A 12004-nucleotide genomic window follows, 5' to 3' on the forward strand; every position below is an offset into this window, starting at 1 on the left:
CCATAAGAAAAGAAATTGCAATTTTTACTTCAATTTTTACTTCAATTTTTCTATAAAATTGTTTCCGATTCACCAAACCAATTCTTATCTCTTTCTGAAAGAATAAATAAAAAGAATAAGAAAAAATACTGAAATTCTTAATTTTTCCAAAATTTATCTCATTGAAATAATTAAAAATTAAGAATGGGTTTAGTTGGTTAAATTAAAAAAGTTAATAAAATAACTAGGTAACGAAGTTATTTTATTAACTAAATAAAGATATTTATAAAAATAAAAAAAAAAAAGTGGAATCATTTTACTTTCTATTCATAATTCATTTTTATATTTCTTTAAAACAAAGATGAAACAGCTCTCTTGTTCCATAATTAACTGATTGAGTGAATTCCAATGAAAACCTATGTTTATAAGAAATTATCGAATAGTCCTTACTTCATATAGAACTAAAATTCTAATGACTATAAATTACCTAAGTTTTAGAATGTCTTGTTTAAGAGACTCAGTATTTTTTGTTTTGATTGGAATTCCTTTCCTTTATGGAATACCATTCTGAACTTAATTAACTATTTTCATTTTCCCTTCTTTTTATCCCCCCGTCTTATCTTATATGGGGGATAGGCTTCCATACCATATATCTATATATGGAGTATACTTGATATATAAATAGATATAAATAGATTTAAATGAGAAACCCTTCTATATATTCTATATTATTAAAAAAAAAGTATAAAATATATAAAGAAAAAATGTTAAAAAATTCTTGTTGTCTTATCCGCATTAGACAAAATGAAGTAAAAAATAATTCAAAATTTAAGTATCTTTCAGTATCTAAGTATAAATACTAATAAAAAGAAGAAAGAAGGATTGATTTGCAGCAATAGATGTCTTTCACATACAACTAGAAAAAAGTAATTTCCTTTTTGAATGGCAGTTCCAAAAAAACGTACTTCAATGTCAAAAAAGCGTATTCGTAAAAATATTTGGAAGAAAAAGACTTATTTTTCCATAGTACAATCTTATTCTTTAGTAAAATCAAGATCATTTTCGAGCGGTAATGAGCATCCAAAACCAAAGGGTTTTTCTGGGCAACAAACAAATAATAAGATTTTGGAATAATATGAATTGACTTATCAAAAAAGAATTCCAATTATTTAATAATTTGGATTCTTCTTTGAATGTACTTTTATGTGTCGAATTACTCGGTACAATATTCTTAGAACAAAAAACCCCTCTTATCTTATATATACAAGAAAAAAAAAGTTTTGTTTGGTATACTGTGTGCTAAGTATTCTTTTCCTATCAATGAACTTTTCATAATTTTCCTAATAGAATCCTCATATTCTATTAGGAAAATTATGAAAAGTGGAGTATTCTTACAATAGGACTTACAACTTCCACCTATCTTCTCCAAAATCATAAGGTTAGTAAATCTTATTAATAAGAGCATAAAGACTTTCATTCTAGAAATTTTTAAAAAATCCAAAAAGCCTTTTCTATTTATCCATTTTATTTTAATTTCATCATTAAATAGAAACCCTTTTGGATTTTTTTCATTGTATTGAAAGAATTTTCAAAATGTAAAGGGGAAATTAATTAGAAAAAATTAGTTCTATAATTGCAAGTTAGAAAAAAGAAGTTCCAACTCTTTCAAGCAGTGTTTGTGTTTCTATTGGGCAAAGCAAGAGTTTATTGTAAAAAAAAAAAATGGAAACGATACTACCAAACGAAGTCTATTTTAATGAAAACTCTAATGTTCCTAAATTTTATGGACTTTCCCAATATCGACGATTCCCAAGATAATAGCTATTATTCTTTTAAGTTACCTATTATTTGAAGTTAGCCGCCATGGTGAAATTGGTAGACACGCTGCTCTTAGGAAGCAGTGCTCAAGCATCTCGGTTCGAATCCGAGTGGCGGCATTCTTGAAAAAGAATACAATAGATTAGAAATCAATTCGAAATTTACAATTTTGTAATGGGACCTTCCCCTTATGCTATTTGCAACTTTAGAACATATACTAACTCATATCTCTTTCTCAACGATTTCAATTGTGATTACGATTCATTTTATAACCTTATTAGTTCGTGAACTTGGAGGATTACGCGATTCGTCAGAAAAAGGAATGATAGTTACTTTTTTCTCTATAACAGGATTCTTAGTTTCTCGTTGGGCTTCCTCGGGACATTTTCCATTAAGTAATTTATATGAGTCATTGATCTTCCTTTCATGGGCCCTGTATATTCTTCATACCATTCCTAAAATACAGAACTCTAAAAATGATTTAAGCACAATAACTACGCCAAGTACTATTTTAACGCAAGGCTTTGCCACATCGGGTCTTTTAACTGAAATGCATCAATCCACGATACTAGTACCTGCTCTACAATCTCAGTGGTTAATGATGCATGTCAGTATGATGTTATTAAGCTATGCAACTCTTTTGTGCGGATCCTTATTATCTGCCGCTATTCTAATCATTAGATTTCGAAATAATTTCCATTTCTTTTCTAAAAAGAAAAAAAATGTTTTAAATAAAACATTTTTCTTTAGTGATATTAAATATTTTTATGCAAAAAGAAGTGCTTTAAAAAGAACCTCTGTCCCTTCATTTCCAAATTATTACAAATATCAATTAACGGAGCGTTTGGATTCTTGGAGTTATCGTGTCATTAGCCTAGGATTTACCCTTTTAACCGTAGGTATTCTTTGTGGAGCAGTATGGGCTAATGAGGCCTGGGGATCCTATTGGAATTGGGATCCTAAGGAAACTTGGGCATTTATTACTTGGACCATATTCGCAATTTATTTACATAGTAGAACAAATCCAAATTGGAAGGGTACGAATTCTGCACTTATAGCTTTGATAGGATTTCTTATAATTTGGATTTGTTATTTTGGTATAAATCTATTAGGAATAGGCTTACATAGTTATGGTTCGTTTACATTAACACCTAAATGATTACATAAAATAAAACCTTCATGAAATGAAGGTTTTTACTTTTATGTTTTATTTGAGAACCCCTTGAACGCCTTATCAAAGGGTTCTCAAAAATTCGAGATAGATCTAATTATACTTTTTTACTTATTTCTGCATTATATACTTTTTTACTTATTTCTGCATTAATAGAGCAGACGAGTAAAAAAAAGCAAACCTATTTAGGATAATAATTGGATAAGAGAGCCTCTACCCTGTCAACGGATAGGGAGAGAACAAAATCTGGATAAATACCAATTCCTATTACTGGTAAAAAGATACAGATTAAAATAAAGAGTTCTCGTGGTCCAGAATCCACAAAATTTGCGTTTGGAACATTAAATAGCTTGTATCCATAGAACATCTGGCGTAACATAGATAATAAATAAATAGGAGTTAATATCATTCCAATTGCCATTACAAAAGTAATTAGTGTTTTTGGCATTAACAGAAATTTTGGACTAGTAATTAGTCCAAAAAATACTACTAATTCTGCGACAAAACCACTCATTCCTGGTAAGGCAAGAGAAGCCATTGAAAAGCTACTAAACATGGTAAAAATTTTAGGCATTGGGATAGATATTCCCCCCAGTTCTTCGAGATAAACAAGACGCATTCTATCAGAAGCGGTTCCTGCCAAGAAAAAAAGTGTAGCACCAATAAATCCATGGGATAATATTTGTAAAATAGCTCCATTGAGTCCAATGTTGGTTATGGAACCAATTCCTATAATTATGAAACCCATGTGAGATACAGAGGAATAAGCTATTCTTTTTTTGAAATTTCGTTGACCAAGAGAAGTTGAAGCTGCATAGATTATTTGGATCGCTCCTATTATTACTAACCAGGGCGAAAATAGATAATGAGCATGAGGTAACAATTCCATGTTGATCCGAATCAATCCATATGCTCCCATCTTTAATAATATTCCCGCTAAAAGCATACATGTACTATAATGTGCTTCCCCATGGGTATCTGGTAACCACGTATGTAGGGGTATAATCGGCAATTTGACAGCATAAGCAATAAGGAAGCCAAAATATAAAAGTATTTCCAAGGTTGCAGGGTATGATTGATTAATTAATCTTTCCAAATCTAATCCTGGTTCGTTGGAACCATATAAGCCCATACCCAGAACTCCGATTAAGAAAAAAATGGAACCGCCTGCAGTATACAAAATAAACTTTGTAGCTGAATATAGACGCCTCTTCCCCCCCCACATGGATAAAAGTAAGTAAACAGGAATTAATTCTAACTCCCACATGATAAAAAAAAGTAAAAGGTCTCGCGAAGAAAATAATCCTATTTGACCACTATACATTGCGAGCATCAGGAAATAGAATAATCGCGAATTCCGTGTAATTGGCCAAGCTGCTAAAGTAGCTAAAGTAGTGATAAATCCTGTCAATAAAATAGATCCTAATGAAAGTCCATCGATTCCCAATCTCCAGTGGAAATCGAAGACATCTATCCATTTATAATCCTCCTTTAATTGGATTAAGGGATCCTCCAGTTGGAAATGATAACAGAACGCATAAGTCATTAGAAGGAATTCTAATAAACAAATAGATATAGTATACCACCTAACGACTTTGTTTCCCTTATGAGGTAAAAAGAAAATTAATGAACCTGCAAATATCGGCAAAACAACAAGTATTGTTAACCAAGGAAAATAACTCATGATAAAGTGATAAAGACAAGATACGTTTTGACCAGAAAAGCCCGTGCTCGATTATTTCGAGCACAGGCTTCTTCGGTAAAGAGGAATCAGACGATTCGAGTGAAGTTTTTTGTAACGTATCAATAAGATAGAGCCATGCTACGTGTTGTTTCAGGCCCTAAATAAACGCGGACACTTAAAAAATCTGTCGGGCAGGCAGATTCACATCTCTTACAACCCACACAATCTTCGGTTCTCGGCGCGGAAGCAATTTGCTTGGCTTTACATCCATCCCAGGGTATCATTTCTAATACATCTGTTGGACAAGCTCGTACACATTGAGTGCATCCTATACATGTATCGTAAATTTTTACGGAATGTGACATTGGATCTATAAATTTTTCTTTTCAACATAAAATTTTTCGATCTGGTAAAAATGAAATTAGTACTATAATGAGTCATATGTATTGTAGACACCAGACGAAGCAATGGTTTATCCAAACTTCAAAAAAAAAAATCTATTTTTTAATCTGTTTGTGAGAAAGCGTGAAGAGAGCCAAGAGACTTTAATTTTGGATTTCAACAATAAATAAGAAATAAGAAAGAATTTTACGAATTGTACAGACGAATTCGAATTAGCCAATAAATTGGCTATCGTCTTTTCAATATAAATTATTGCAATATTCAAATTGCAATATCAATGAATTACAAATACAAAAATTCATTTAAGTGAAAAAGAATACTATGCAATAATCTACTAAAAAAAATGGATATTCTCAAATAATACTAAGAAAATAGTATTGATTTCTATTTATTTTAATATGTGCGCCTTTGTTTAGAGGATTCTATGTCTAATTATTCAAAAGTCTAATTATTCAATAAATTAGATTGATTGATACGAGTGGATTTCCTATTACGATGGATGGAAGAAAGAATGGATAGTCCAATAGCGGCTTCAGCAGCTGCAAGGGCTATAACAAAAATTGCGAAAATATCTCCTTTTAATTGGCGACTATCAAATAGATCAGAAAATGTTACGAGATTTAGATTAATTGAATTCAGTATAAGTTCAAGACATATTAGAGCTCTAACCATGTTTCGGCTTGTGATCAATCCATAGATACCAATCGAAAATAAATAGACACTCAAAAAAAGTACATGCTCAAACATCATTAACTAACTCCTTATCAATCTCGATTCATTTCAATATGAGGGCAAGAATTGAACCGATTCAATTAATTACAATAGAACAATTACACAACAAAAGAAAAAAAAAAAAAAAAAAAAGGAGGTATTTGTTGGCAGTAGATGGATTTTACTAAATCAAAATTGTGATTCTTTAGTTATTTATTTTAGATTTGCAATTCTTATAATTTGTACTTTTTCTAAGTTTTCTTATTGCCGAGCCATAGTAATTGCACCTATTAAAGAAACTAGAAGAATTATGGAAATGAGTTCAAACGGAAGATAAAAATCGGTTGCTAAATGAATTCCAATTTGTTGAACATTATTTATGAGACCCTGTTCTACTATTTGGTTTGATCTTGTAGTCCAAAGAATTCCATACCACGACGTATCTGGGATAGTAGTCATTAGTGAAAAAACAATAGTTATACAAACGAGTGAAGTGAACCCATCTCCAATAGTCCAATAATTCTTATCTTTAGACCATTCTGAGCCATTTACGAACATTACAGCGAATATGATCAAGACATTTATGGCTCCCACATAAATAAGAAGTTGTGCGACAGCTACAAAGTAGGAATTTAATAAAAAATAGAATAAGGATATACAAACAAGAACTAATCCCAGCGAAAAGGCAGAATAAATGGGGTTGGTAAGTAATACTACTCCTAGACCCCCTAGTAGAAGAACAAATCCCCCAAATAGCATAAGAATCTCATGTATTGGTCCAGGTAAATCCATTATGGATAAAAAGAAATTAATAGTATAAAATTTTTCATGAACTGACTAAAACTAAAGGATTCAAGGAAGGAAAAAAGGATTAGGGTATTTTTTTGTGTATAAACTTATAGTTATAAATTATATTATATCACGAAAATCTAGTCTGATTTAAAATAAGAAATAATTTCCAATAAGCAGTAGTTTTTCGTTTTTCTTTATAGTTTAATTTTAAAGTTTAATAAAGAATTATTAGATTTTTATAACAGAAAGACAAAATCAAAGTTTAGTAATCAGTAATCGTTCTTGAATTCGAAGATTTTTCTTTGTTTATTTTACTTTCAGACGAATTCCTAATTGTTTGAATTGTGTAATCTCCCATTATGGAGATTGGTAACCGACTTAAAGCAATTTGATTGTAATTCAATTCATGACGATCATAGGTAGAAAGTTCATATTCTTCAGTCATTGATAAACAGCTTGTTGGACAGTACTCAACACAATTGCCACAAAATATACAAACTCCGAAATCAATACTATAATTAAGCAATTGTTTTCTTTTAATATCCTTTTCAAATCTCCAATCCACAACGGGTAAATCTATCGGACATACGCGAACACATACTTCACAAGCAATACATTTATCAAATTCAAAGTGGATTCGCCCTCGGAAACGCTCTGGTGTAATTGATTTTTCATAAGGGTAGTGAATCGTTATAGGTAAACGATTTGTGTGGGATAAGGTAGTTATGAAACTTTGACCTATGTACCTTGTAGCACGTATTGTTTGTTGACCATAACTCATGAACCCAGTTACCATAGGGAACATATTCATTCTAAATATCTATGAAAAAGATATGTTTCTTTCTCTTGTTTGAGAGAGCTTTTGTGTTGAAAATATTCTTACTATTATTGTATTATCTTATTTATAGTGAAACAAGTTGAGAAGAGGTTGTTAATAAGAGATTGCCCAGGGAAATAGGTAAAAGAAATTTCCATCCAAGATTTAATAACTGATCCATTCTCATCCTCGGTAAAGTCCATCTTATTGTGATAGAAATGAAGAGAAATAAATAAGCTTTAGTTAATGTAATAAATATACCCATTGTCATTTCCAAAATTCCAACTGCTTTATTCATTTGGAAAAAATCAAAAAAGGATATATAGGGAATAGATAAATTCCACCCGCCCAAGTAGAGAACTGTTACAAATAAAGAAGAAACTAATAAATTTAGGTAAGAAACAAGATAAAATAAACCATATTTGATACCGGAATATTCAGTTTGGTAACCTGCTACTAATTCTTCCTCCGCTTCTGGTAAATCAAAGGGTAATCTTTCACATTCTGCCAAAGAAGAAATTAAAAAAACCAGAAAACCTATAGGCTGACGCCAAATATTCCATCCAAAAAAACCGTATTTTGACTGTGCTTCAACTATATCAACTGTACTTGAACTGTTAGATAATCATAGTCGGTGATAACATCACAGTTCCCACCGCTATTTCAAAACCGTACATGAAACCTTAGCTTCATACGGCTTCTCTATGATCAGAAAAAGGAAAGGACTGTTTTGTTCCTAGCCCCGGGGGCGTAGATAGAATTAGATAAAATAAAATAGATTTGAAAGTCCTAAATTAGACCAAAGGAATTCCGTCTGCTAGAATAAGAAAAAGCGCTTCCGAATTGATCTCATCCTTTATAATATAATGAAAATTTTTCTTTGTTCAGTAATAACTTAATCTTGGAATAAAACACTTGTTACTTGTTATAGGAATTCAATTAATAAATGGAAAGAGTTGGGTATTAGTTCATGAGCAATTCTGCATGAATATGGATAGAGGAAGGAAATAATGAAAATTTTTTCTAGTGCACTCCATATCTTTTTTACTATTCTTCTTTCCCCAGGGAGGGGGTATTTAAAAAGAAAAAATGGATAAAGGGTTAATTCGTTCTTGATAGCCATTTCCTTAACAAGTGAATGGGAACATACTCTGGATCGGAATCCGAAGAAAGTACTACTTGATAATTTCTACAAATTGCAAGTCCTTATTATGATTCCTTTTATGGGCAAAAATCTCTAATGTTTTAGATTTTCCATTACTAATCCTTTATGTACTTTAGTGTTCCTAACCCTTCACTAACTTTTGGTGGATTCTTCTTATGGATTATTAAGTTATAGTAATAACTAGGAGTATTCTAGTAATGGAATTCCATATCGTGAATCCTTTATTCTTGGCCGCTTCAAGATATGATGACTAATTAAAAAATATCAACCTTGGGATAAAGAGTTTACACTGCTTATGTTTACTTCCACTTTTTTCTTGTACGTAGGAAATGAGATTTTTTCTTTTTACTACAAATTTATAAGCTGTTTTGTTTCACTCATATAGCTATCTAGTTTAACTTACCAACCCAAATACTAAATAAGAAAAGGAATATAAATAGTTAATGGATTTTATAGGAAAAAGATCTATTTTAACGAATCACACGTAGAGATATTGCTAGCACACAAAAAGTTAATGGTATTTCATAACTAATGGATTGAGCAGCAGCTCGTAGACCGCCTGAAAAAGAATATTTATTATTTGAGCTATATCCTGCCATAAGAAGACCAATAGGAGCTATACTTGAAATGGCAATCCATAAAAAAACACCAATACTAAGATCGGCTAAAACAAAATGATATCCCAAAGGGATAACTAAAAAACTTAATAAAACTGATATGACTGCTATAGAGGGTCCAATGCTAAATAAAGAAATATCTCCTCGGGATGGCAGAATATCTTCTTTAAAAAGTAGCTTAGTCCCATCTGCTATAGCTTGAAGCAGGCCCAGGGGGCCAGCATATTCAGGACCAATACGTTGTTGTATCGACGCAGATATTTCTCTTTCTAACCACACAATTACGAGTACCTCTATTGTTATTCCCAAAAGGAGGGTCAAAATGGGTAGAATCGATATCAGTCCATAGACTTCTTTTAATAATTCCAATTTCGAAAAAGAATTGATAGTTTCTACCTCTACCCTATCTATTATCATTTCAACGATCAACTTCCCCCATAATGATATCTATACTACCTAATATCGTCATGATATCAGCCAATTTCATTTTTTTAACTAGCTGAGGAAGAATTTGCAAATTAATAAACCCGGGTGGACGGATTTTCCATCTCCAGGGGAAAAGGCTATCATCTCCTACTAGATAAATCCCTAATTCACCTTTTGGGGCTTCTACTCTTACATAAAGCTCTTGTCTTGACAATTCAAAATTGGGCGAAGGTTTTTTACCAAGAAATTTATACTCAAAATCATTCCATTCAGAATTATTTTCTTTCTTAAAGCGTCGGACTTCTAAATTTTCATAAGGTCCTCCAGGAATTTTTTCTACAGCTTGTTGAATTATTTTGATGGATTCCCTCATTTCACCAATTCGTACTAAATAGCGAGCTAACGAATCCCCTTCTTTTTGCCATTGGACTTTCCAATCAAATTGGTTGTAAGACTCATAAGGATCTACTTTACGAAGATCCCATTGTATTCCAGAAGCTCGTAACATCGGTCCCGATAAGCCCCAATTTACTGCTTCTTCTCCGCTAATAAAACCTACTCCTTCAACTCGCTCTAAAAAAATTGGATTCTGTGTAATAAGTTGTTGATATTCAACAACTCCGCGTAAAAAATAATCACAGAAATCTAAACATTTATCGATCCATCCATAAGGTAGATCGGCGGCTACTCCTCCGATGCGAAAGTAATTGTGCATCATTCGCATACCTGTAGCAGCTTCAAATAGATCATATATTAATTCTCTCTCTCTAAAAATATAGAAAAAAGGAGTCTGTGCGCCGAGATCCGCCATAAAAGGTCCAAGCCATAGCAAGTGAGAAGCTATCCGGCTTAATTCTAACATAATTACCCTAATATAGCTGGCTCTTTGTGGTATTTGAATATTCTCCAAGAATTCTGGTGCATTTACTGTTATTGCTTCTGTAAACATAGTAGCTAAATAATCCCACCTTGTTACATAAGGTAAGTATTGTATAATAGTTCGGTTTTCCGCGATTTTTTCCATTCCTCTGTGTAAATACCCTAATATGGGTTCACAATCAATAACATCCTCACCATCGAGAGTAACGATCAGTCGAAGAACACCATGCATTGATGGGTGTTGAGGGCCCATATTGACTATCATGAGATCTTTTCTTGTAAGCGGTAGACTCATATCCTTTCTTCCTTAATTCATTATTCCATGAAAATGGATTATTCCATGAATTCCTCAAAGCGAGGCTCATCAAAATGAAAAATCTAAGACTACTATAAGACTACTAAAAAAATAATAAAACAAGAAAAAAATTTGAACGATTAAATTACTGCTCCCGAATATTCAACTGACCGATTAATTTCTTATAACGTACTCTATTTTTCTTTGCCAAATAAGCCAGCAAACGTCGACGTTTTCCCAAAAGTCTTCGTAGACCTCTTTCCGATGAAAAATCTTTTTTGTGTAATTCCAAATGTGAAGCAAGTCTCCGTATCTTATTGGTGAAACTGAATACTTGAAATTCAACAGAACCCCTGTTTTCTTCTTTTTCTTCTTTAACCATAAATCCAAAAATTTTTCTACCTCCTTTCTTTTTCATGTATTTTTCTGATCAGGAAAAATACAAAATTATGTCAGTTATTTTGAAGTTATTCTAATCTCGTACACACACAAATTTGCAATTATTCATCTACTACTGGAATTTGGATTTATTTTATCGATGCAAATTGGATTTGGATAGAAGGGTACATTCTTTCTAATATTTTAGATAGAAGAAATGTTTCTTCTATCTAAAATATTAGAAAGAATTTTGCTGATTTATTTATTGCTATATGCAATTTATGGAATTGATACACCATTTAATTGATATCATTTAGCAAAATGAAACACAGCATATGCATCCATCTTTTGGCTCGAGAATTTCACGGGATAGAGATATGGTATAAGAAATAGACTATTAAGTAACTCTAAATGAATTGTGGATACATCTGTATCCTTAACATACTGAAACGATTGTCATTATTCGTATCAAACCAATAGCGATTCATACAAGCTAAATCTTCTAATCAATGGTGGGCCAATAATGAATTTTTTTGCATATGTATTAAGACGCTTGGCCTGATTTCGAAATTGTCCAGAGTTTTATATGTTGTTTTCATTGCAAAATGATGGGTCTCCTTCCATAACTTTCCAATTACGAGTACGAGAATTGAAAGACATGAAAATTCTCAATTCTCTACGGCGTCTAGTAGATAGAAACAAGAAAATCAGAAGAATCTTTCTCTCTATTCACTATCATTCCGCGTCTTCGACTTCTATTAGTTTCTTTTCTTCTTTAATGCAATAGCTATAGTTTGATATAAGAATCCATTTCTCAAAGTAATGGAAACCATTCTCTTATAGGAAATGGTTCGAAAATCGCTATTCCAC

The sequence above is a fragment of the Triticum urartu genome, unplaced genomic scaffold (assembly GCF_056163025.1).
Source record: "Triticum urartu cultivar PI428250 unplaced genomic scaffold, HENAU_Tu73 scaffold519, whole genome shotgun sequence".
Classification (NCBI taxonomy): domain Eukaryota; kingdom Viridiplantae; phylum Streptophyta; class Magnoliopsida; order Poales; family Poaceae; genus Triticum; species Triticum urartu.